General features: G+C 36.7%; 1 protein-coding gene across 16 annotated transcripts in view; it reads right to left on the reverse strand.

The window, feature by feature from the left end:
* Nucleotides 1-26,658, reverse strand: part of DKK2 (dickkopf WNT signaling pathway inhibitor 2) — a 111,646-nt gene that overhangs the window by 81,481 nt on the left and 3,507 nt on the right. For 10 of the 16 annotated variants that reach the window (XR_010360999.1, XM_064417156.1, XM_064417152.1 and 7 more), the window contains one exon: nt 4,074-4,153. The exons of 2 other annotated variants lie outside the window; for them this stretch is intronic. The gene's annotated coding sequence lies outside the window, so the exon portion shown is untranslated. Of the gene's footprint in view, nt 1-4,073; nt 4,154-9,802; nt 9,909-16,310; nt 16,474-26,658 lie in introns of all 16 variants that reach the window. 4 more of the 16 variants (XM_064417150.1, XM_064417158.1, XM_064417157.1 and 1 more) reach the window with 2 other exon arrangements.

Here is a 26,658-nt window from a genome sequence, read left to right on the forward strand (position 1 = left end):
AATGCACGTGCCTAAGCTGTAAAAATGGTAGCACAAATTTTTAAATTTACCAGCTATTTGAATTAATGAATATCCTTGAATTTAACTCTATAGTACAGTTGTATTTAAATGTCTGTCCAGTCACTTCTCAGCTGGCAACATAACTGAGACAGATGATGTATTTCACAGCCTGAAAGGCATCTTGCTTTGGTGAAGTAGTGTTTAATTAGATTTAGTGCAAATTATCAGTATGAGAAGCACTCATGAGAAAAGCAGGGAAAAAAAATGGAGCAGTGAAGACAAAGGGGGAATCTGGGAGAAAGACAATTTGGAGAGCTGAGATGGCAAATCAAGGAAATGCTGCTCTCTCCATGCCCTTATTTCTAGCTGCCCCCTGCATTATTTGACTTCACACAGAGGATTTCCATGGGATGGCACTGGCAAATAAGACACACTGGTGTTGCTGGGAATGGTGTTTTTTCTGCACCTGGAACCTGCAGCAGCTGTATGGGACACTAAAAGGTTGGCTGCTTCTCACACACAGTTTCTGGCAAAGGTGTGTGTAGTAGAGCAGTCCCAGCTCCCACAGAACCACCTGTGGCCCTCCTGGTGCCCCCGCAGAGGGGTACCCAGCATGTCTCTGGGATCACCTGCATCCTCCATCCCTCAACCTGCGTGTTTCCTCAGCGCAGCTCTCTCCTCACAAAGGCCACCCAGGAGCTAACAGGAAAATCTATTAGCTGCTGCTCACCTGGTCTGGATTTTGAAAGGTGAACAAGAGGGTACATTTCCTATTACGAATCCCCCGTGCTCCCCAGCCCCACGGACTGTTCCATTATTGCATTTCTTGTTGAGTATAGATCCACATTTTGATATTGCGCATGATGGAAACTCTCTTGGCTTTCTGGAATTCATTACAACCTTGATCCACTTCAAGCATACTGGTAAGCATGAAACAATAGAAAGAGCCTTCCAACTGTCACCTTGGATTTGTCATCAAATGTGGAATATTATGGGAAAATTGTCAAGAGGTGAAATATATACCTTCCAAACTGGCAAAACAAGCAAAGCATCACTTCATCATGTTTAACTAACTCTCAGGTGTCTCCCTACACTATTTATACTGACTTGCAGCTAGCGACAGTGATCCTGTCAGAACCTTCATCAAGGGTCAAAACCATTCAACAAAAATAATCCAGTAATTTTGACATTATTGCAGTTGCAGATAATATATTTTATCACACTGTGATAAAGCATGGATCATAGCAGTGTGTATGCCATCCACTTAGCCTGCAGTGCATCTTTTAGTACCGTGTGGATGATTACATTTAGCAAATTGTACCAGTTCACTGGAGTCTGATGGAAGTTCTCAGGAACTTCTAATGGAAGTTCTCAGGTCTGTTATACCATCTCTGCAAAAATCTGTTTTATTTAATCTGCAGTACGATCAAGACGGCTCTCTGAATACTTGAAACACAGCCATTGGCTCATGGTCTGAAGTAAAATATAGGTATTGCTGTAATTTAAATTGTGCTGGTTAGAATATGTTTCTAAATTTAATATATGTGTAAGTTATGATATTATTCTGTGTTTTAATGCAGTGGAGCGTGCATTGGCAGAAAACCAGCATGGAATTTTTGACAATTCCTGAACAGTAAGAATCACCAAAACAACTTTAAGTGATCTGCATGGTCAGTTAGATAAAATTTGTAATGCAATATCCATATAAAAATAGTAAACAATTGATTCGGCAACTACTCCTCATGCAATCATTTTTGTTATTAAAAAAACCAAAGTATTGCTGCAAACTTTCTTGTTGGCTATTCTTCTGTGGTATAGAAGCACTAAAATCAACAATCTCTGCCTCTCAGTAATAAAAGTATGGCCCTAGGTATCCACATATCAATACTGTAACATTTGAAGGTTCTGAGTCTTGGCTAAAATGAGTCCATCTGTTGTGCTTCAAGTAAGATATTCCCATAAAATACAGATGCAATAAGAGATGTACACTTGCAGTCTCATGGCTTGGGGTTTAAGTAAAAAAGTTAAACCTTCTGCCTTGAAGAAAAAAATATCTGAGGCAAACCAACGAAGCACAAATGGCTTCATCTTTTGATGTTGCTGGATCAAGCATGCTTTGCTGGCATGTTCAGAATCAAAAGAAACATCCTGATAATGAGACATAGTGTTTTTGTGATCTTTTTTGATTTCCTGTATTAACATTAATGAAATAAAGAAGGCAGCATCTGAAGTCTAAGGTCTTCATTCCTACATAGCACATTAAAAAATCCTTTGTGGTCAAAAGAAAACTTTAAAAAAACAGAGAAGTTTCTTATACATCCTCAGACAATAACCCTATAAACTTGTTTTGTGATATGCAAACCTATTTCTCATTAAGTTTACTGTTCTCTACTTGCTTTCCTCATCTGTTTACCAATGTTCCATTTATGGGAAAATCCACATTAATGATCTGGCCATTTGCATTGCTCACATCCTCAGAGCCTACAGCTGACATGACACACAGGTATATACTGACCAATACACAACAGGATTTTCACCTGTTTGAATATTTATGATCCTTCCTTAGAAGGAAGTCTTAACAACTCTCTAACTCCTTTACCCCCTGGAAAAATTATTTTGGGAAAAATAAAATCCAATTAGTCATCTATATCAGATGTGGTTTTCTTTTCCTGAGTAACAACATTGAAAACTGTCTTCCCCTCAAGTAAAATAGAGTCAGAATATGACTTTGGCAAGTCCCACTGCTCTGTATATCACCCCTGCACTAATTTCAGAGGAGTCACTATTTGTGGTTTCTGTTATTCCTACCATGATGAAAATACAACTGTTCCAATTTTAAGAACAGAAACTAAACACAGCAATTTAAAAACTGTTCCAACTAAATGTTTTTAGAAATGCTGAAAGTTTTCAGTGCACTGAAGTACTTAGACATGTGCATAACTTTAAGACAAGATTTGATTGTATTGGTTTAAAACAGAATTATTCCCAAACTGGAGCTTTAGGTATATATAACTTTCCTCTGATGTGAGTCAGAAAAACACCTTATTTGCCTTCAATTCAATAAGATACAGGAAATATGTGCTTAAGGGCAGTACCTTCTGAGCTGGCCAAAGAAGGCAGCCAGCCTGGCACAGCAGAATTCCTCATTGTTTAATGAGTTTATCTGTGCTGGAGAAAGAAATCACTGCTTTGTATGCAGCTTTGAGAAAAAGGGTTCTGAGTGCTACCATGGTCTGGAGGAAGTGTGTGAGCCTCCTGTTAGCCATCCAGGATGTCACAGAAAAAAAAATGGAGCCACAGGCAGTTTTCAGTCTCGAGCTCTCTTTGAACGCACAAGTCAGCAATAACAGGCCCAAAGAACCTGTGATCTCTCCTATTCTGCCAGGAAATTAAACACACCAGGGCAAAGTTACCCTCTCCAAGCACATTTCAACTAGTAGAACTATTCTGGGTCAGTTTGATCCATTATAATGCCTCCCAACTACTTATTTGAGCCTATACTGGGGACCCTAAAATTGGATTTGCGATCTCGTTTAACCCTTCCTCATTTTTACTTCCTCTTGGTCTCCTACACCTATCAACTTTGAAGTCAGCTATGATTCTGAGCAGAGTACAGACTTTGCAATGATCAAATTGGAAAAAGAAATCCTCTTGAATTTGTTTTATCATTATGTAAATTACCCCCACATGGGTTTATATATTGTTACGAGGCATAAGGCATAAGAGATATGAGAACAGAGGCAAGTTACAACTGCCTCACTAAGCTTAAAAAACAAGTCAAAGGACTTCTAGAGAAGTTGCAAATTTTTCATGTTATGTCCTCTAAGAAAAGTATTTTGCACTTAGATATTGAATAATTACAGCAGTAATAAATTTTATATGACCACTGACTGGACCAGAACATGTTGAAAAAGGAGCATCTTTCTTCATAATTTCAGTTCAGTTACTTCATCCTTCCTATTAAAATCTTATTTTTGAGTATCTAATTTCTCAAAGCTCATGCCTGCATAAACATTTCAGCTTCTTATTAATATAGCTGAGCTTATTTCTTTTTATCTTAATATATTCAGTACCTCAGAAGGCGCCACAGCTGGAATGCAGCTCTTGGATATGATCTTAAGTGCTTCAAAGGGAGCGAGAGAGGTCAGCATGCCTGAAAGAAAAGATATCGCCACTGTCAAGGACCAAAGAGATTGTGACAAGATGGGAATACAAAAGTTAATATAGAAAACCAGGGACAGAACCATAGAGGTTCTAGTGGTAGAACAGTTAAAATTCTTCGCTTTCCAAAAAAAAGAACTATGGAGCATATTCAAAAGCCAGAAAAAGCCTTCCCAAGAGGCAAATGAAGTCTGATAACTCACTGCTAGGCTGTAGAAAAGAGATTCCTTACAGAATACAAAGCAGCTTAGGTAAAATAAAAACACTTTTAAAATCAATATTATTTCTGAGAAATACCCCAGACTTTTTCTGCGAAGTTAAAACATCAAGTTTTGGCATATTTGAATAGTTAATTGGGCTGCTGGTGTGTATGTATTCAGCCACTTTGGAAGTAGTGAAGCACCATAGGAAAATGCTTCTTGCAAAAGAAACAAAAGGCACCCGTTTTTTCAAAGTAATATTAGTAAACCAGTGTAAATGAAATCAGCATTTGGCCCCAGTTGGCTCAGAGGAAACAAAATTCTAAACTTATTAAGAAAGTTCAAAGGAAATATGGAAAGGAAAAGGTCTAATGAAAAGGAATGTTTATATGGAGTTTCAAGTAGTTTGTGTCCATATACAAATATTTGCTCAGGGATTACTGTTAATGAAAATTCTTCTTATGGAGTTCAGCCTTCATAACATTTTTCCATTTTCCTAAAGTTAGTCACATCCAGAAAAACAAGCATTCCAGATGTTTTTATGATGCAGACATATTAAAGGTAAGATCACCTCACCCATTTCAGTTCAGTTCAGTTGTGAGCCACATTGTTCTTGTCCCACTCATTTCCCTACACACAAGAAGCTGATCACCCTTCAGGTAAATAGTAAAAAGCAATGAAGAAGACCCCAAATTTCACTCATTAATATTTTATATAGTCCAAATACCCACATACTCACACATAAACTCACCATCCCCAGCATGTGCAATATAATTTCACATACCTCTGTGAAAACTTTGTGCAACAAAAGCTGAATTTGATAGGCAAGGGCAATGACAGGCTAATAAAGGTTGGTCAGGGACTGACAAGATAGAAGAGTCATTTTGTCACTGAGTAAATCAAGGGGACATTAGTTATGAGGACTTAGCACATGCAGGAGCCTGCAACTGGTGCCAGAAATAATTCAGCAATTGCAGCAATAGATTGCTTGGGTTAGAGACCCCAGTAGTAACAAAAAAATTCTATATATTCAAAAAATCTCATTTACAACAAGTATTATTAATTATCAAATACTGTTTTGGGAGGGATATCCTTCTCCAACAGTGATGCATTGGTGCTAAAGCAGTGCAACCCACAATCCAGATGCAGAACACATCCAAAGTTTCTGTCAAGGCACTTTGCCTCATGACAAATCAATACTTGCTTCTCACGAGCTACTGAATGGACACACTTCTTTTACTCTCTATCCTCTCTCCTTCTCAGGGAGAGTAACTGAAGTCTGAGCAAATCACCAGCACAGTCAGGTGGTGAATGAAGACTGCAAAGCCCATGACAGAAAATGCAGATATTACCAGCAATGGTTACTCAGGCCTCATGGCTGCTTGTAGAGGGTGGGAACTATTGGAACTGGCACTGAACCATCAGAACAGAGGAGACCTGGAAACAGCTTCATAAGTAACCTCTGTGAGGCCTTGCAGATCCCCCTCCTGCAAGCAATTTCTATGAGCAGAACATTCCAAGTGCTGCAAATTCCTGGGCCGGATCCTTCTGAATGGTGTGACTGCTAAAATGAATATGATTTTTTCACCATAACGCATTTAATTTATTTTCTTCTTCTTCTTTGGATCTGAACCTCAAGATAACTGGAAAATGCAAATATCACTTTTTATTTATGCCAGAGACAGAACCTTTCCTTCAACATATCTTGACTTATGTTTAAAAAAAAAAAAAAAACAGCTCTAAAGACTGAGGGTTAAAAACCAGTGTTACTAAACATCACAGAATTTAGCATTGAAATTGCAAGGATTCCTAATCCTTGTTTTGAATTAATTTGAACAAACTCATTTAGGTTTGATATTACATTTATATGAAAGTACAGTGTTTAGAGGTATGGTTTTATAGATTTTCACATGCTCTTGAACAAAATTCCCGTTCTTGATTTCATTTCAGTTAATTGCAACCTTGAAGTCTATATTAATTTGGGAGGGCCACAGAGAGTAAAACCCCTCCAAGCCTCTGGTTCTCACACAGAGAATCAATGAATCTATGCTTTTTCCTGACTGACATCAGAACTGTCTGGCTCTTACACTACAATTACTATCACAGTTTTGAAGGCAGTGTTAGTAAATAAGACAGACTGCTGCAAACAAATTTGTATTCTCTAGTTGCAACCATCACAGTCGTTTCATGAAAAGAAGAGCAGAGTGCTTTCCAGCACAACAGTGGAGCAAAGGTTGGATAACAGATGGCCAAATTCCTCTACCAGTTCATTTAAAATAATATTTTTGCAGCATTTCAGCTTTGCTTGTTGACTTTACACTTGAGTATTGATCACAGTTGATTGCACTTAGTTCATAGTAGGTTGATCACATCCTGCACTCGGGCTGTCCCTCTGCAGTGCAACACACAGAACAATAATCCATTTGAATTGACGAGTCCTTTGTAAATGAAGCCAAACCACAAGATCAGAACACTGTGATTGCATAGAAGGGCAACGAGTGACATGGGTTATTTACTGATTGATACTTCCCTATAGTAATAACACAGCTTCTATTGGAAAACATCTGGAAACATTACAGTACAATAGTTCTTTTAAAATAATGAGGTCTATCAATCACTTGTATGACCAATGAATGTGAAAGATCTTCATGTTGTCCATAAAACAACCAGACCTGAAGCTGCTCACTCATGACTGGTGATTTTGCTTTGGCCAGGACAAACAGGTATCTGCAGAGCAGCTGCTGTAATCATAACAGAGAGTATCTTCTCCAAATTGATGCATGTGCCAAGACTAGGAAGCGCACAATGTGGAAAATAGCTCACCAAAGAAGAGAACAAAGCCACAACTACAAAGGTAAATAAGTCAAAGAGACTTAGCCCAGTAAGATTTACAGATCTTGAGCATGACTTCAACCCTAAATGCTAACAAAAATCAGTCATTGGTTGTTTAATTATTTTTTTAGTTATGCCACTTCAAAGAATACAAGTAAGTCATGGTATTATTAATTCTCTCTCAGCATAAACCAGGTAATACTAATGTGTAAGAAGGATATGTTGCCATATAAGATAACTAAAGACAGACCTGGAATAATAGAAGTGGAATTCAGCTTTTTAAGAACCTACTGCTCAGCAGAGGCAGCGAGATTGCAGCAAAACAAGCCCAATGCTTGCACTATTCATTGTAGTAATGCTTCGTTCTGCAAAGAGAAGGCAACAGATCTATCAAGTCTTGCCAGCTGTTTCTGCTCTCCACTGCTGCTGAAATGGTCAGTCTCACACCTCCAGCCCCCATTGCAGTGCATTCTGGTGAGCATGAGCAGGGCAAGAATGAGAAGCTGGAGGAATGGAGGAGAGGAGAAAACAGTGCAGGTAACAATGGGAGAAAATGACAGTGAGAAATTCTTACAGTTGCAGAAAGGGACAGAAAAATTAGAGTCTGATATGGCTCTGCATTGCCTGGGGCAAGTCAAATACACCTAGGTTTTTAGTTGGAGAATTTTCCAATGTCTGCCAAAAATGTGGGATTCAATCTCAGATGTCACAGATTAGACCCTTTATCCAAACTACTCAGACTTGTGCAACATTAGACACTTCTACTCATATGAAGGCATCAAATCAAAGGTCTGAATTTCCTTTGCATCTCATACCAAGTGCAATTATTCCAAATTGCTGGGATTAAACATATGTGGAAAAGCAGTTACTTGGATCCAAAATATGGTCAACTGCCTCTTTCCATACATTTTTCCATACATTTTCCAGGAAAACTGAAATATGGCAAGTATTTATCATTTACTACCCAAAATACCAATTCAAAAGATCCTTTTGCCTAGAACCTTGAGTTTAGGCAACTTTTAAGTTTGGTTCAGAGTCCTTTACTACTTCATTATTATTTCCTCTACTGTTCAGCCTCGACTTCTCATTAGCTTTCCTTTTCTTTGTCTGAGTGTGGAGAAAACAACTGATTGGTCAGTCACATTTCCAAAAATGTAACAGAAGTAATTTTAGAGTGATCAAAGCTACATGAGACATGCACTGACTTCTGTCAAGCTCCAATCTACCATTTCAGCAACATTGTTGTAACACTATACTGCTCACTATTCCAGTAATTTAGTCTCTCCTATCAAAAAGTTTCATAGAAGAAAATGAGGGAGTTTGATAGAACAGTGCAAATTACAAATGCTGAGTGAAAATGTACAGAGCACAGAATACTGCCAGGCATGAAGAAGACCAAGAGCACTAAGAATAAACAATGTCTGATCATCAATTTCTCTATTTTTTCACCATTTTGAGGGAAAGAAAAATCTGGTATCAGCCATTTATAATAATAATATTTAACATTATCACAAACAACAGGAGTTAGCAAAAGGAGGGCTGGTGATGAATCTGTTTCTTAAGCAGGAAACTGCCTATACAAGTACATGCACTACAAACCAGTACTTCAAAAGTAGCTATTTATAAGCAGAGAGATTAATTAGGTTAAATTTTCACATACATTACGAGACAGTTTCCCAAGCCCAGACTGAGGAAAGGGGTGAATGCTGAGTCTAAGGCCAGATGGAATATTGCCCTTTCAGATCAATGCAAAAAAAGTGTCTTTTGCCATATAAATAAATAGACAGGGAAAAAGAAAGCAAGCCTAATTATACCAACCTTTCTAAGAAACATTTCCAAAAATACTCATTGGCCTTATCTGGAGTGGAAAGTTTCAGAAGGAGTACCAGAGGTGTTTTATTTTAGCTTGGCATAAGTAGGGAAACTATTAGGAATGATTTCTAAGTGTGGCAAATGCAGCTGCTCCTCAAAGACGTAGTTTAAGGGTTCTACATAAAGCCATAAACCCTCAGAGAGACTCATAAAGAGCTGGCATGGTTTCATTTGAATTTAAGACTTTTTTTTTTTTAAAGAGCCAGTCAAATACTGTTGTAACAGAGAGCAAGGCAATGCCATTAAGATAATAGTGGGAATAAATTGATTAATTGCTCACAAGTATCATCATGTTCGAGGGTAGGCCCTCTAAAACTCCTCCTATGATTGCACCAATCCAATGATTTCAACCAACCAGAGCAGAAATCTTCCCAAGGATTATAAACTCCCTAAGTCTTAGCAAATTGATTTTCTATATATTAACTGTTCAGAAACAGGCATTTCAGAAGAAGAAAAAAGTCAAATACCTCATTAAATCCTACCAGACTTATTTTGCAACTACAAGAAACATCCCTGATGTGTATGAGCATTGGGTGGGGACTGAGAGAGATAGAAAGGTGATGGGTCAGCCACAAAGAGCTCTTTGGACTAGACAGAGGCAACTTTTCCCTTTAGGGGAGTCCCACTGGCCAGCACAGAGATGGAAGAAAAGGCCAATACATAAGCAGAAATTTTCTCTATTTTCAACAAGGAAATTCTCCATCAAGTATGATCAAGGAGAAATGATAAATTGATACCTCTGTTGCTGAAAATATTTTGGCCATTTGTGATACTGACACTACTGAAGATGCTCCAGGAAGTACAGCTCAGGTCTGTTCTGCAGATCTACAAGGCACCTTGCACCTAGGGCAACAGATTAATATTTAATACTTGAGAGACCACTGATGAATATGGGACTTAACCAACCATTCAATCTTCATCTCACATGCATCAAAAATCCCAATTTCTCTGCTTTGAAGTTTCCAGCACATATTTTAAGCTTCTTTTCCATTGCACACACACACAATGTTTATGGATTTCTATGAAAATTCCTATGTGACAGTCAGCAACAATGCTGCTTTCTGTCACATTTACAATTCCTTTGAAACCTCGCTTATTGTACCTGTATTTTCCAAGACTGCAGGAACTATTTAATACACTGCTTGTATAAACTCAAAAACACAGTTCATCAAGAAAACAAAAAACAGGAGTTCCATACATTTCAGAGATTTATCCCAATCCAGCACTGCTGCACAATACAGTAGAACCATTCATCCTCATGTTTCACAGAAAGATGAAAGATTGTGGTTTCCACAAAGTGAAGATGTCAACAAATGTCATCTCTGGCAAGTAGGAAGGAAATCATAGCTCCTGGACATAACGTACTTCACTGAAAATACTCTCTCCTATATAAAGTAAGGCAATTTTAGTTCAAATATATCAAAGAGCACTAAAATTGTTGCCCAAAGGGTGTAAACTCACTATTAGTAAGCCACACTCATTCAGTAAATATTAAAAGAACTTCAGAGAAGATCACATTCAAAAACAAAGAGAGCTTTATCAGTAGGAAACATCAAGATATGGAATAAATATTTTACAGTTATATTTCCAGGTGCATTTCAAGTGCACCTCATTTTGCATAAAATCATTAGGCAAGGAGCTTGCTGTTTTAAAACCAGGTTCCCAACATTTTTCATCAGGTAATTTTGAATATAAACAGTTCAAATCTTTCTGTGTGATAACAGAAGAACAGAAACACTCTTAGAGTATTACAACTCTGTCATTTCCCACTGTTTGCAGTTCTTCCTTTGGTTTTAGCAAGCAAACAAGCTGGCCTGATTATTTGGGAAGTCACTGTTTTTTCTCTCTTTTGAGAAAGTTTAGAATTTCTTTACTCTACTGGAATACTCTATAATAATTTAAAGAATAATCAGCATACTACCTCTTTTTTTAAGCTGGAAGAACAAAAGAAATTAATTAACCATTAATAAATTTAAAAGCATATATTTCACTGAGTGTCCCTTTGAGGTTAAGGATGAGGCTTGACTAGGATTAGGCATATCAACTGCTGAACTTGTCTACTGTGACCCCAATGCCCATGCTGAGATTCCTACTGCTAATTACAAGTCCGTCATTTTCCTCTCAAAATTATGTTTCTCCAGAAAGAGAAAAAGCAGTTTGGCCATATTTTATGCTAGCACTCAATCCCCAAGTCACTGGTTTTATTTTCTATTGGTTAGAGAATTAACCTGCCCCTGTTTCCCTTCAGGACAGATAATAAGTAACTGTTCATACAATGGTGGTAATAATAACCAATTTCTCTGGCTCTGCCAAAATGAAATATGTCTGTAATTTCCTATTTTCTGAGTCCTCTTTTTCTCCTGTCTATCCAAAGCATCAGCATCAGCTTTCTTCACTGCTTTGTTTCACAGTTGAGACTCTGCCAAGATTCATCATTTCCTGCTTACACTGCAATCTAAACCAGACCTTTTAATCAGATTCTCTGTTATGAATATCTTTCCTTTTCACTTTTACCTAAGACTCATGAGCCCAGAGAATTAGAGAAGTGATGGTTTGTTTCCCTCTTCTCCTCTCATTTCCTTTCTTCTATCACATATTCAAACATGATTTAAAGGTGAATATAAACAAAAATACACAGAGTGTATCTGAATTCATACCATTTTTATACTAGTTGAGGGCATTAACTTAAGTCAGTTTCTTTCCAGAAATTTCTAGCAGGGATCAGTTGAAGCCATCAGTTCAATATAGAACCTATCAGCTACAGATCCTAAACCAAAAGACCAATATTTCATATAAAAGTATTTTCAAAAGTAGGCCGGCATTTTTTAGAAAACATTTTACCCAAATTCTTGGCTAGTAGGAAAACAGTGAGAAATATGATTGATACAAGAATTACCAAGTAAGATAGGAAAATAAATGTACTTATTACAAGCTCCAAGCAGCAGAATTTCTTATAATATTAATTATTTTTCATGGAACAGAAGGAAAGAAATTTTCTGTATTGCACATACATCAGTTTCAGTATAAACAAAAAAATTATGACACCATTTGCATAAATTTCTCCTATATAGGAGATTCTGTCATCATCAGTAAAACACAATAACTGTTCTGTTGTCAGTTTGTTTCTTATATTACTGGTAAATAAACATACAATAAATAATATTGATAACACATCACATATCACAGTGGTGGATTCTTTAAAAAGCACAAGCTGGTGTATCTGTCATTAGCCCAAGAGGAATGGTAGATGGGATTTTCCATTGCTAGGATAATAGCCACAAGTTTAAAAGCTGTCATGCAATTAACTGCAGACAACATGGGGTTAACAGAAAAAAGTCCTCTAACATTCTTCATCTTATAAAGTCACATGTTAGCAGCTCTATCTCCTATTAACTTCCAAAAATTAGCAATCATTTCCAGGAGTCTTTCATTAATGACGTTAGTGATTGAATGGTTTAGGAGATAGGCTTGTTCTGAATGGAAAGGGCTGTGCACACCAAGCTCCAGCCAATCTTGTCTCTCAGAGCCATGGTTGTCTCAAGGTTAACTTCCCTGTGCATGGCTGGGGGACCCAAAAACCTAGATGAAATGGACTGAGAGGAAATTCATGCTGCATTGGAGATCAGACTCCATTGCATGCACAAGCCATCTGTTCTTACAGCTGCAGAGCCAGGAGCAGGGTGTTATTCCCAACCAACAAGCCAGGCAACAATTTGAGATATATCTCAGACTGCTACACTGGTAAATCCTGAGCTCACACATTGCTGTTGCTGCCTTTATCCCATGTCATAAAGCAAAACTATAAAATTCCTTACATATTTTATTCTTGTTAATACAATTGCTGCTGTTTGTGTTCACTGTGTAAATGTTTCACACTCCTGTTTTTATTGCTTTAAGAATATGGTGTCCTTATCCTTCACTTGCAAGTTTCACAGATTATCTTCTTCAACTTTGCTACAAGAGGAACTCGACAGACAGAAGATGAGTATTTGAAAGGATCTGGTGCCTAAATGATTTCTCTGTCTCTCACAGCTCAAGTTTCCAGAGGAAGCTGAAAGAGGTGGCGGCTGCTGAAGGCTACAGAGAAAGACTTTAGGAGCCTTTCCCTGGCACCACAGTAATTTCTAAACACAAAATCCTTGTGTATCACAGACTCAGTTCTCTATCCTCACAGTTTGTTGTCTAGCTCCCTAGAGAAAGAAAATGAGAATAACTCTGTGTTTAAAAGAACAATTTTTCTGAATAAGCAACAGGATTTGCATTGAAACATCTCAAGGTTACATGCCAAGTCCACTGAATGCTATTTGAATTGCAGCTCTCTTGCTTGCAATCATTTTGGAAAAGCACAAAATACTAACCTTGGAGTTTCTCCTCACCCCATTGATAAGAGATTTTTAGAAATTAGTACTTTCAACAATTCACAGTTTTAAGGCATGTTGTAGAAACATCTGCATCTGACCCCATAACGCAATGTACAGTAGGCAGTATGTGACATGGACATGAGACTAAAAAGTGAGAGCTTGGTTTCTGGAAGGCTGATACTACCAGCAAATATCAATAAAATTAAAAAAAAAAAAAAAAAAAAAAAAAACCACACACAAAAAAAAAAACACCCACTATACAGATTTGCAGTTCTTAAGGATGAAAAGTCCCTTGATCTTTTAAAAACATCCAGACTCCTTGCCTAAAAGGGAGGAAAGAAATAATGCTTTTTCTAAGAAAACTGGCTTTCCCAGCTGTTTGAATAGATTTGTCTGTTTCTACTGTGCATTTGCCCTTGTGTTCAGTGCTTGTTGGTCATAAAAAATGGAAATGCACTACTGTGTAGGAAACAATAAGGTGATAAGAACTTTTAACTTCACTGCTCCTGTCCTGTCTATATCAAGAAATTTCTTTTGTAGGAAAAAGGAGATTTCAAATTATTATTGTCAAACTCAATTATTTTTCCAAGTTTCTTTTAAGATACAGAGTTTTGTAAAGTGGTTAGAGTATTAAACAGTGCAGACTATAATAAAAAATGTATCCTGACACTAAAGAAATGTGTCAAATAGCATATAGAGCAAATTACATAAAAAGATGAATGGTTTGAAAACTCTTTTCCTTTTCATATCAAAGCCAAAATAAATGCCTGAAAGAAGCATTTCCATTTTCTGCAAGGTGCATGAGAAAACCATTCAATTACTTAAAACACATGTAAAAAGGACAACATTCACAAAGTTCAATACATTAATTAATTCTCACAATTCAATACATTAACATCAGCTGGCAAAAATTCTTTTCATGTTACAATCTGTATAAACACACAGGAGTCCCACAGAAACTACTGCTTTATCAGGGAATTATTTAGTCCAGATTTATTTACTTGCTAAATACACCAGAGATTATACCTGAGAGATGGTAAAGTCATGACATTGCATTGGTCTTTTTATCTTCATTTATCAGTCTCTCAGCTGCTATTCATTCACAAACCTTTACTGGGTTAATCTCAGAAGTTCCCAAAGCTATCTTATTTTGGTGATTTCTAGAAAAACAAATTACTCAGGCACAAGTTAATTATACAAGCAAATGCTTTTCACTTAATGGAAAGTTTTGGCCAATAGACATGGGTTACTTTGATAGTGGTAGTTTAATATGTCAAAGTAAAATATCTTGCAAGATCCATGGCAACTATAATAAATGTTATAGAATTGCAGTTCCAAAACTGCATTGTTTTCCCTAATGAATTATCTAATATTTATGCTCTATTCAGCTTAAATTGACAGGCTCAAGTGGACAATAGTTTAAAAAAAAATATTTTCCACTGTTCTAGACTTGTTGTCAGCTTGGCTAGAGGTGGAAGGTCTTAGTCATATTGTCTTGGTCCCTTGCTGTGTTTAAACATTTTTGGATAAAAGGTGATGTAGAACTGACAGTGTTACAACCTCTGTGACATTAGGCCAATCACCATGTTGTACACAACTCACCAAACTCTGGTACTTATGAAATTATAAACATTTCTGGGCCATAGACTCTCTCCTGAGATCTCATCTGAGCTAACATTTAAGCTAACATTTTTCTATGACTCTATGCCTGAAGGAGAATCTGCATTATTCTCCTCTGTGCCATTTACTTTTTTGGAGGGTACTGCACACACAGACAGCCAGATATTCAAAGTGGCTCCACACAGGATTAAAACACCATTTGTCTTAACTCACTATGTTTCAATATGTTTGAGAAAGTTCACCAATGATATGAAACCATCCCAAATATTTCAAATTAGTTCTCAGAACGAGAGAGTTCAGCCCACTTTAGCTCACTGTCTTTGACCTTGGTCAACAAAACCACCTCCTCTCCTGTAAGCATGCCTATATCTTCTCTCATTCTGCTGAAAGTATTTTTTGAATCTCCTCTGGTCCCTCTTACAACATCTGGCTTCTTTGTTCTGCCTTTATTAATTTTCCACTACTTCAAAACTCCTGCCTGCAGATAGGAAGCAAAAAAGCCTTGGCTTTCTCAGCCCATTGTCACAAGCTATTTCCATCTCAACAACCAACTTCTACAAGGTATCCCAGGTCTGCAGGGAATGTGGTTAAACCCTGGTCAGCAGCATCAGAAACACATTCAAAAGAGATTTTTAAAAGATTAAAGTCTTATAACTCCATGAAGTCAATCAGAATGCACTAGATACACACAGATTCTGTAAAGTTATCAAAATCATATATACCCATATGTGGGAAAGTTCAGCCCCAAAATGGTTACACACCCTTGAGAAATGCCATTGATTTCCTCCTCAAAGATTTTGAAAGTTTTATCCATGCGGGCATGAATTAACAACAATTCATAAATAATCAAGAGTGAAAGACAATTTAAATACATTATTTGGAAACAACTTATAATCCCAAACCTTTTGCTTGAAATGTTCCCTCAGCAATTTCCAACCAAACAAAAAAATGCATAAAAATCCATGTCTTGCACTTAAATAGACTGCAAACTGAAAAAAAAGGCAACATTTGCATATATTTTACAATAAATGGACCACACTTCTCCTTATGAAACTCTTGAAAGACTTAGGATAAAGTGAACTATTATGCATTTTCAGCTTCTTCCTTATGGAACAGGGAACATTTTTTATATGGTTTAAGCAAAATAAGCTACATGAGGATGAAAAATCAGACTGCATGGAGACAAATACACAAAGAATGTTTTTCAGGTAGAGTGCACAACATCCACCCAAGCAGAAAGTGGTATATGCCAGTAGGTACACACCTGTGCTCATGCCAGTGTGACATCCAGCTGGATATATGTGCCCCTCACTCAGCTTCAGCATCATGTATCTTTAGGAAACAGCCAAATCAGGCACATGTGCCTGCCTGGGACTCTGGAATGTGGATGGTGATGAATCCTGATGTACAGAGTGTCCATTCAGCTCCTCAAGGATGCATGGGAAGGAAATATGAATTTCTAATGTAATACATTACTGTTGTGTATTAAAAACATATTTCCAGCATTTACAACCTATTGTAAATATAATGAGCCTGCCATTTTTCAATAATATGAGTAATGTATTGACAATGCTGAATGACACATGTGCTTCCTACGGGCAAAAATAAAACATAGCTGACAAACATTCTTAACTGGCTCCCTAATCCCTCTACAGCTGGACAAGTAGTGACTGAAATTAGTGAAAGAGAACTGGACAAAAAATAGCAGCATGTACATAATTCTAAGGAGCTGTAGAGATGTGATACCATGGAAAAAATGGAGTAGCACATCTGCCTCTTTTTGCCAGCTGTTGGGTACTCAATGCCAATGTATTTGTCAAAAAGTATGACTACATCCATGTATTCTTAATATCTCTGCAGTGCTTCAGTAATGACAGGGGGTAAATTTTAGGAAAAAAGAGACTCTGAAAGAAAAAGTTCTGTACTTTTCAAAAACTCCCCTAAAACACAAAACTTCAGAAATGTGATATTCTTATTTTTCACTCTTATGGAAGAAAAAGACAGCCCCAGTGAAAAAAAAATAGGGGTTTCTTCTTTCTTTTTTTTTTTCCTGGAACAATAAATCTATTTGGGGCAGAGCCAATTTTTATAAAGATTAATGAAGGAGTGGAGATGGAGTTGCAAAACAAATTAAATGTGTTATAAGGGACCTAAGGCAGACAAAGGAAGACACTTTGAATGATAAAGACAATACAGCCCACCACCAGTTCTTTTGATGTTGACAGAATATTTGAAGAAGGAAAGACTGGGAATTGTATCATTGTAGTGGTAAACTACACCTCATAAACCTCAGCATCAAGTAGGATTAAAAATAGAAGAGAGAGATGAGCACCAATTAAGATGCAGAATTTACACCTAGAGTTTTGCAAGCTCCAAGTCTTGCTGTTTAGGTGCCAGTTGCAGTTGGTTGCTTTAAAAATGTAAACATAATAAGAATAATTTGCTAAATAACTCTTCTGAAAAGAGATTATTTTATCTGCATTATTTTTATGGGCCAAGTTTTGTACCGTATTCTATATAGCGATATAAAGTGCTAGTTACAAGGAAACAAGAAATATAAAAAGTCAACCCTCCAAAAAACCGACCACCAAACAGAACAAACAAAGAAAACCCCCAAAACCAACCAGATGAAGAAACACCTGGTGAAATACAGGGAAAAAAGTGAAAAACATCCCTTTTTTTTTTAGGGGATATGAAGAAAAATTAGGGCTTTTAGTCAGATGATTAAATAAAAATAACATTAAAAAAACAACATTGCTCTGCTTTTCTCATCTTTAAACATACCACTTTCTTCATTAACATTTAAATTTGAAACAGAAATCCAAGATTAACTGGATAATAAGCTCATCATAAAGATAGTGTTACTTTATGAATATTCTGTACCAAAGAGTAAAATTCTGGCATGGGCCTTTTTTTCTCTACTTGTTTTTCTGCTGAGCTGATGACCATTTAAATCTGAAATCTGATTGTAAATGTTGGTTATATGCTCACCCACCCTGCTTTCAATGAACCTGCAATGTGCTCATTCCCAGACAGAGGCTCACAGCATGCTGGTAACTTTGGGTCATCACAGAGAGACAACCAAGTCTATATGAAAAAGAAATGTTGTATCATATGCACAAGGACTGTCCAAATAAAATATCTTAAGCTTTCCATTTTATATCTTAAGTGATCATACACAACTGTGTAAGTGCTACATTACTGTAGCAATTACATTATGTCAATTCTATTTTTCACATAAGCAGTGTTGACAGAAATGTAGACTGCAGCCCTGAGGCTGCAGAAATGTGCAAAATCCCAAATGGAGCTTTTATTTTATTCACATTGCTTTTTGATTAATTTGATGGTTGGTTCCTTTTTTTCCTCTCCATTATTTTCATTTGTGTCCAGTATTTTTAATTGTGCTTGAAGTACAAATTCCCAGCCATTAAGGAATTAATATTCCTTACATGAGAAAACAATTAGCTTAGGGAGGAAGGTAATTACATAAAAAACATCATTGTTTTAAACTAAACAATTGATTTAAGGCATTTTATATCTAGGAGCTATAATCTACACAGTTTAAAGCTAGCTTTTAAAAATAATAAATGTTCTTGGAAAAGTCGGAAAGATACAGTGAATTGAGATTTTATTCTTTTCAATGCTGCCTTGTTTGTGCTGCACAAAGCCTAACAAGCATCTATTGAAATCATTCAACTCTATAATCACTTAGGAACTGTTTACACTCTGATTTCTTTCTTTGTCTCCTGTTTCTTTCTTCATCTCAGATATCTGAACCAACAGCAGAGAGACCTTTCATTCACAAAACCTGAAGTCCACTCCTGCTGAAGATAGATTTAACAGATTTAAAATATTTTCTATAGAAGAGGAATGCTTTCTGCCTACATAAAGGAGAAAAGAAGTTAAAGAAATTACCAAAAAATAAGGAAATCTTTCTTAAATCCACTCATTAGACTGAGGAGATTCAAACTTCCCATTGCCCAGCAAAGTCAAAACAATTAAAATAGAACTAATAGGGAAAAGAGTGTCATCTAGGCACCCTTTCAATCTGGACCTCTGTTTAGTAAAGAACACATCCAGAAGGTTGACATGAAAAAGAAAAACAATAACTGGGCATACAGATGGCAGTGCTGTGTCCCGGTCAAGGTTCATGCTCCAAGGATCTTTCCATCCATTTACTCTTTCATACAAAATTGTAAATAATCTCTGGAACATGGAACAGAACAAACAGAACTCTTACAGTTACTAAAACCAGTTCAGAAAATTAATTTTTCATCTATATAAAACATTCCATTCCTTTTTTGACTCTCACTCAATTCCTGCTTTCCTTATTATGGTGGAGTTTCCAGTCTAACCACACATTCTGTTGCTATTTCTTTTCATCAGTTTTGAATTTGCTTCCTTGAATTGTCATGAATGTGCCCTTGTTGCACTACTCTCTCTGAAACCTTTTTTTACAGTTTTATGGCAGCTTTTCCCCTCTTGTCTAAGGAAACAATTCTAGCCTTTCCATTTTAATTTCTTTTACTTGCATGAGTAATTTTTTCCACAAGATAACTAGCTCAAAGAATTATTCTAAATGATACAGCATCATATGTTTCTATAAAAGTCTTTAATATTTTCCATATGATACTTCACCCTTATACATTCTACCATATAACTTACATTTTAAAACAGCTGCACACTAAACTGCCTGCAGTGATATCTTGATGTTCCCAGACCAACTAACACAAGCTATTAATATGTGTATTGAATGCAGCAACACCTTGTTATAACTCTCTGGGAAATATTCACTATTTTATCAGATTCATTAATTAATCCATTCATGCCTATATTTCTTGCATGGTTTTTTTTTTTTCCTTCATCTCCTCAGAAACTGAATTTTACCACTCTATGGTACAACTACACTCTTCCTGTTGGTCTCTGTCATGGAATTCAATTGAAAAAACATAGTGTCAGCTTGTTATGCTGAATATACATCCATTAGGAAGTGTAAATGGAAAGGAAAGGACAGTCAATTAATCCTCCTTTATGTGTAGGCTGCAAATGTTTAATTAAAAGCAGAAATCTGCTATGGAATACAGAAAAGAGAATAGCTGAATCCCAGAAGTAATAGAACAGTGTTCCTTATACACTAGAAACACAGAGTAGGAGGACTCAGGGGATGAAAGAATGTTTTGTGCCACTCTGGAGCTATTCAATTGTCAAAGAAATTCCTCAGGAGCCATTACAATTGTGTTTGCTGACCCTTTTCCACAGGGCAGCTAAACAAAGAATCAGTCTAATAAATTATGTAAAGCATATTCAGCTGAAGTTGCATGTTCAAAGATATGGGGAAAACACAAACATTCAATGGAAAATGGTGACTGACATGAAATCCACTACAAAGAGGGAAGACCCACTTGTTCCTCAGCTGCTATTAACTGACAAAAATATTTGGAGAAGGGCATACTAGGAAGTATAACATATTTCTTGAGTTCAGAAAAGATGAAACAGAAGGAAGTATTGCCAAGTCTGCCCTTCAGAGTCCTGGAGCACCATGCAATAAGTGTCTTGTAGACAAAGAGCAAAATGAAGCTTAACTTTCTCTCCCTGCTACGTTGGTAGGTGGAGAACAACTCCTATGAACTTCATTCATAGGTGGAGAGTTCTGGGCTTAACTGGGAAGTAACAGTGTATTATTGCAACAGCTGGTTTGGTAAAAGTTTGAGGGAAAGCTTAGAAGAAAGTGAAGGATTTTTAATGTCTGACTTCAGCTGCTAATGGCACTTTTCACAAAATCCACATTGCCAGGAGCCAGAGCTTTAACAGAGGATGTACCAATTCGGGCTAGAGTAAAAAATGTATGGAGCCTTTAGGCATCACTCTTGTAACCATGCTTACTGTTTTAACATACTCTCAAAACCAGAAATAACTGTTTCGTTTGCAACTAATTTTTGCAACTACACCACAGTCAAGACAAGCCAGTGCCCCCAAATTCTGTATATTTAGAACAACTATCATACATGAGAATTTTCTAAACTCCCTGTGAAGGATGAAGTGCCTAACATATCCCTGACCTACCAGAAGAATTGTGAACATCTATGGGAAAGATGTGTAAAAGAAAATTATTCAGTCAACTGATGGAATTTACAGAACTATAAATGCAATCAACTTAGTAAAATGAAAACCTCAAGCAGCTACCCTTCATAACACCACACGTGCTGCTATTGGATTCAAGTCAGTGACACGGAATTAGATGAACAGTGAAAACTTTTGGAAATTACTTTGGTAGATTGCTAAAGCCAGATTCTATTTGTGTTATTTTCCTTGTGAAGTGATTAGTCATCAGACATGCAGATAAGTAGAACACAAATTAATAAATCAATCTACTTAAAAATATCAATGTAAGAAAAATAGGTGTAAAGTGTCCAAGATAAGCTGAAGAGAATGCACTCAGATTAATGTCTAAAGAGGGTATAAGACCATGTTATATTTTACCCAAGCTACTCAATTACAATTTGGGCTACTCTAAAACCATAAGCAGGCAAGACAACAGGTTTAGTTACAAGCTATACTGCTGGTACTTTGGTCCTGTTCTCAATTTTATTACTCTACCATAAATTCTGAAATATCAGTAAAGTCTCCATTTTCTTCTTTCCTAGAGCTCACCCAATCAGGCTGGTGATGCCCTGTGACTTCAGCTTCAGACTTGTTTCTGCTCCCCAATCCCAACAACTTGCTTATTTATCCCCCTGTTGCTCCTCATTAATGGACACTAAGCCGGTCCTTTTTCAAGGACATGTTACTGCTACAGGCCTGGAACTGACAAAAATGAAGCCATTTATTTCAGAACACAAATCTGAACAAATCATAAAATTTAGCTTTACAATAATTTTTTCCAATACATTTGACCAGATGTAGTCTTAAGCAGCAGAAGCCAAATATCAGCTCTAACACTTAAGAATACATACGAGATTTTGGTTTTCAGATCCATCTCTAATAAATTATTTGTTGCATGCATTTCCCTCAAACTAGCATCAAACCCAGGAAGGATCTCCAAAAGCAAAGTAAAACCCCAAAAGCCATGCACAACATAAGCAATCCCCAGTTCAGTTGCTGAACAATTACTGTTGCAGTAACCAAAGAGAGGAACACAGACTTGAGAACAATAATATTCAGGTCTCAAGAGATGAAGACGAAGAAAACATCAGTAAGTGTGTTAGACTCATTCTCTTCACTCAGGAAGCAACCACATTTGTTCTTGGCTTTTCATTTCTCATATCCTCTGATGTGTACACATCCAAGCAGATTTTTTTTTTCTGAAGACAGTATGCCATTTATTAATGGAAAAGCAGAGACTTAGTAAGCGAGGTTTCACTGCTTCCCAAATCTTCCTGAACTGGAATCTTCTTTTTTATGAAATTATGTAACTTTTTTTAAACAAAGGATAAGTTATTTAATCAAACTGCAGAAGACAATAATCTGGTAAGAACTGATTAGAATATGCTGTGTGTCAGTTATTAGAGCATGGTAAATCCAGGAGTTCCAGGCTGGCTTTGCATTTCATAAGTGGGCTACATTTTGTAAAGGATTATTTCTCACCCTAAGCAGGTTGTTTCAAATAACTAGGCCTTACAACAGGCAGCAGAATGGACGTCTCACTCCCTAATCACACTTGTGTACTCTGCAGAAGGATGGTTGGGAAACGTTTTCTTGGGAATACTTTCCATTCAACCTGCCACTGCTAATTGAAGGACACTATTTCATTGTGTCTCTTCCTGGCAGCCTGCAGAGTAATTGCACACAGTAGCTAGAGACAAGTGGAATAAAAATTCTGGAACTGTGAATAGGAAAAATGAACAATTTGTAAATTAATCTCTTCTTCTCGTGGTAACAAACAACTGAAGTATTTATGAAAAAAAAGAAAAGAAAAAAAAAAAAGGGCGGTTTTATACCAGTTCTCTTTCTCTGCATACTGAATAATGTCAACCTATTATGAAAGGTTTTGTACTATTCAAATAGTAAATGAGCTCCAGCTCCTTCCTGGAGTTCATTATTATATAAACTTGACTTTTAAGGGGGTCCAAAGGAAAATAAAAGGATTTTTGAGGAAGAGATGCCAAATTCATCTGGAGATTAGTGTGCTTTATTCCCCTGCTCCCATTGTACATGACATTGAAGAAGAAACTCCTAGATCAATCCCAAAATGTGGTTTGTTAGTGAGGTTGGACTGCTTACAGCCTGTAGCATGCGAGTCATAACTGAGAGAGGAAAAAGAAAAACACAGCCCACAGAATGTGGACACAGAAACTGTTTTTTCCTTACTATAAAAGTCAATCTTACTATTGCCATGACAGCTGCTATTTTTTCTTTTGTTTTCCTGAACCAAATCTTCAGAAAGATCATAATACTGATGTTTAACTGCAGGCAACATCCTTTTTTAATGGAAAAAGGGTTCTTGTTAAAATGCAGGAACATTTTCTCACTTCAGCATCTAGATAATTAATACATGTGAGGTGCAGAGTTCTTCAGAAAAGCCAGGACTGATAGTCAAAACAAAAGTCCTCTGTAGAGACTTCATAAGAGTGTTATTAATAGTGTACACCAGGAGTTATGCTCACCTTTCCCAATAACATGAAAGGAGATATTAAAGGAGTGCTCCTAGCTCAAGCACTGGGGCTTATGTTCTGAAAATTAACACTGCTAATTAACTGTGGCATAAATAAGGTACTTTTAACAACTGAAAGTGTACAATTAGTGAACTCTCACAAATTAGGTTTGCAAGGTTGTTATATGTATGAATAATTGCAAATTTACTGTGAGAATGATGGCAAGCAACACTGAACAACTGGACCAATCAGCCCAATCTGGAGCTCCTAAAAATCTACAAATCAGGTTATAATTCAACTGTTATTGTTATGTGTTTTAATTGATGATTTTCTAAATATAAAGTTGCAGAACAAGGTTGGAACTCAGGTCAACATATCCCCAGTCACACAAGATTTCTTCCAAACACATTTTTTAGAGCTATTATTTAAATAAAGGAAAACCTCAATTACAGGATATAATCAGGAGAAACTATTCCACACTAGGACTTCTTTTTCCCCTACAACTAGGATTCTTTTTGTTTTTCCCAAAAAATATTTTGGCTAGAATTTTTCAGTTCCACTTTCTGCAGCTATGGTTCCCTTTTTTATCTAAGCTTGACTTCTTTGCCCTCTCTGGAATTGCCATGTAACAAATCCAAATCTGGTTTCAGATGCTTCATATGGGTAAATGGGTGCAAGAAACAGGTGGAGTCTTAGTTCTAATGTGCAGCAGTAAGGATAGAGCTTCTGAAACTAACGAGAACTTTGTCCAAACAAGTAAAGATGATGGAGGAATATTCACATTAAAACTGAGGAATGGCCATTTTAATCTTTATAACAAAAGAGCAAACTGAGGAGCTGTGCCCTGGAGGTGCCATGTGTGTTCTCCTAACAGCTGTCCACTTAGACTCAGCTCCAGCTCACTTGTGAAAAGTTGCTGTTTCAGTCAGTTCCCAATAAAACCACAACACATCCTTTACATGTTGGGAGGCACAAGAAACATTCCCATACCCCAGCTAATTTCCTTGAACACAGGGATTTCTGCTTCCCACATCTAAATTGATCATGTCTTAGAAATGTTAAGATTACCACAGAGAAAACTGCACTGCATGTATTTTTTTATGCAGTAATACATTTGTCAGCATGATACAGGACTGTTTTGCCAGAGGGCAGAGTTTAACCCAAGGGTGGTGGGCCACATTATACATTAGGTAGCCTAAGACAGACAAGAACATGACATTTTATGCTCTGCAGAACATGACATTTCAGCATGAAGTGTAGTGCATGATGATTCTTATCCATTTTCCCAACCTGAAGGCTACATTAAAAGTAAGAACCAAAGATAAGAGGACTGTACTTAGCAATATACAATATAAAATATATTTTAAAGCAAGTTATTTTAGGTACTTTCCATCTAATATGGTCCTATCTCTGAGCACCAATCTCAGACATCTAGCACTTGTCAAGGGTTATTTATGCTGAAGCAGAAGTCCATAAAGATAAGACAACTTTAAATACGTTATAAATAATTTTTTGAATGACAGGATCCCGAATTCAATCTATTAATACACTACAGATGCAGTCTCAAAGAGATCAAATGTCATTTACATCTCGCCTGGAATAAATTTTAAAAATTGTTAGAGTGTGTTAAGTCAGTACTTCAGCCAATTAAAGCAGGAACAACTGTGCAAAAAGGAGGAGGAGGAGTAATTTCAATAGATACAAGATATGATCTGCAGTGCCATGAAGCAGTAAAAAACTTTCTGCATTTCCCAACTTAGGACCACCAACAGGATAAACACATGGCATGCAAATTAGGAACTTACAGAGCAACTAATATATTAATACATTCCCATACAGGAACTAACCAGATACACAAATAGAACAGGGGAGATTTGGGAAGATCAGACCACAGAAAATACTCTTATTTACCAAGAACAACAAAAACACTTCAGAAGACAATACACTAATAAATAAATAAATACAACCATGGGGTTTCTCTGACTTATGACATCTGGTTGTTGTTCTTAACAGATAAGATGCAGTTCTGCAAATCCATCACAATACTTGAATGCAGCTACTGGCAGGAGTAGAGGGATTCAGAACATGACCCAATGTTGAAAAATAGCCTTGTAAATCTACAGAAGGCTTTTATCACCTTTTCCCATATTGGCATCATGTACAGGACTGTAGTGTTATGCGCAGATTTAAAACCCTTTTTAGTGTCACTCAGAGGTCCTTCTCTCACTGGCTCCAAGGTATTTTACCAATTCTGTCTTAAAGAGCTGTACAGAAAACAACCTGAAAATCAACTTGTTGATTTCAACCTTTCTGAAATCAACTTTTTCTACTGTTGGAGTAATTCACAAAACAATATTACAGCATCAAAAAACCTGAAGACCACCCCAATTTTACAACCCAGCCACTTCCCCCTTCTCCTCCAGACCCCCTCAATGTTTGATGGCATATACAATTACGAGATCAGACAAGACCCATGAAGGATTCATAAAATGAATGTAACATGTCTTACATAGCAGTATGAAGCCATTCAGTAAAAGCAGATGTATCAACAACATAAATGCAGCTGTTTGAAAAAATAAGACACTTTTTTTCTCATTTCTGACCTCTAAGCTTTACCTGCCGAAAGATAAGAGTTTGTAAAGCACCAAAGGAACTAAAGGACACTGCTGATCAAGAGAGTGGCAAAAGATAAGAGCAGTAGAAGCTTCCAAGTCATGAGCATGAGCAAGACTTCAAGTGGGAAAACTAGAGACTTTCAGTAGACTTATCACAAAACTAAGATAAAGCTATGACGAGGACAGCATCACAGATACACATTAAATACCCCTTGATATGACTTTTCTGCATTAATAAGATCCAGGCCAATCTCAGCAAAAGTTTTTTGGGTTTTTTTTTTTTTTGTTAATGCAACTCTGATTCAAAGCAATTGGAAAAAACACTGTGGTTTCTAGAGCTATTTAGTCTAACAAAATGTGGGCAGATCCTGCTGATAATAGAATGATTTAAGTGAAATGAATTTCT

This window comes from Passer domesticus, chromosome 4, assembly GCF_036417665.1.
Source record: "Passer domesticus isolate bPasDom1 chromosome 4, bPasDom1.hap1, whole genome shotgun sequence".
Lineage (NCBI taxonomy): Eukaryota > Metazoa > Chordata > Aves > Passeriformes > Passeridae > Passer > Passer domesticus.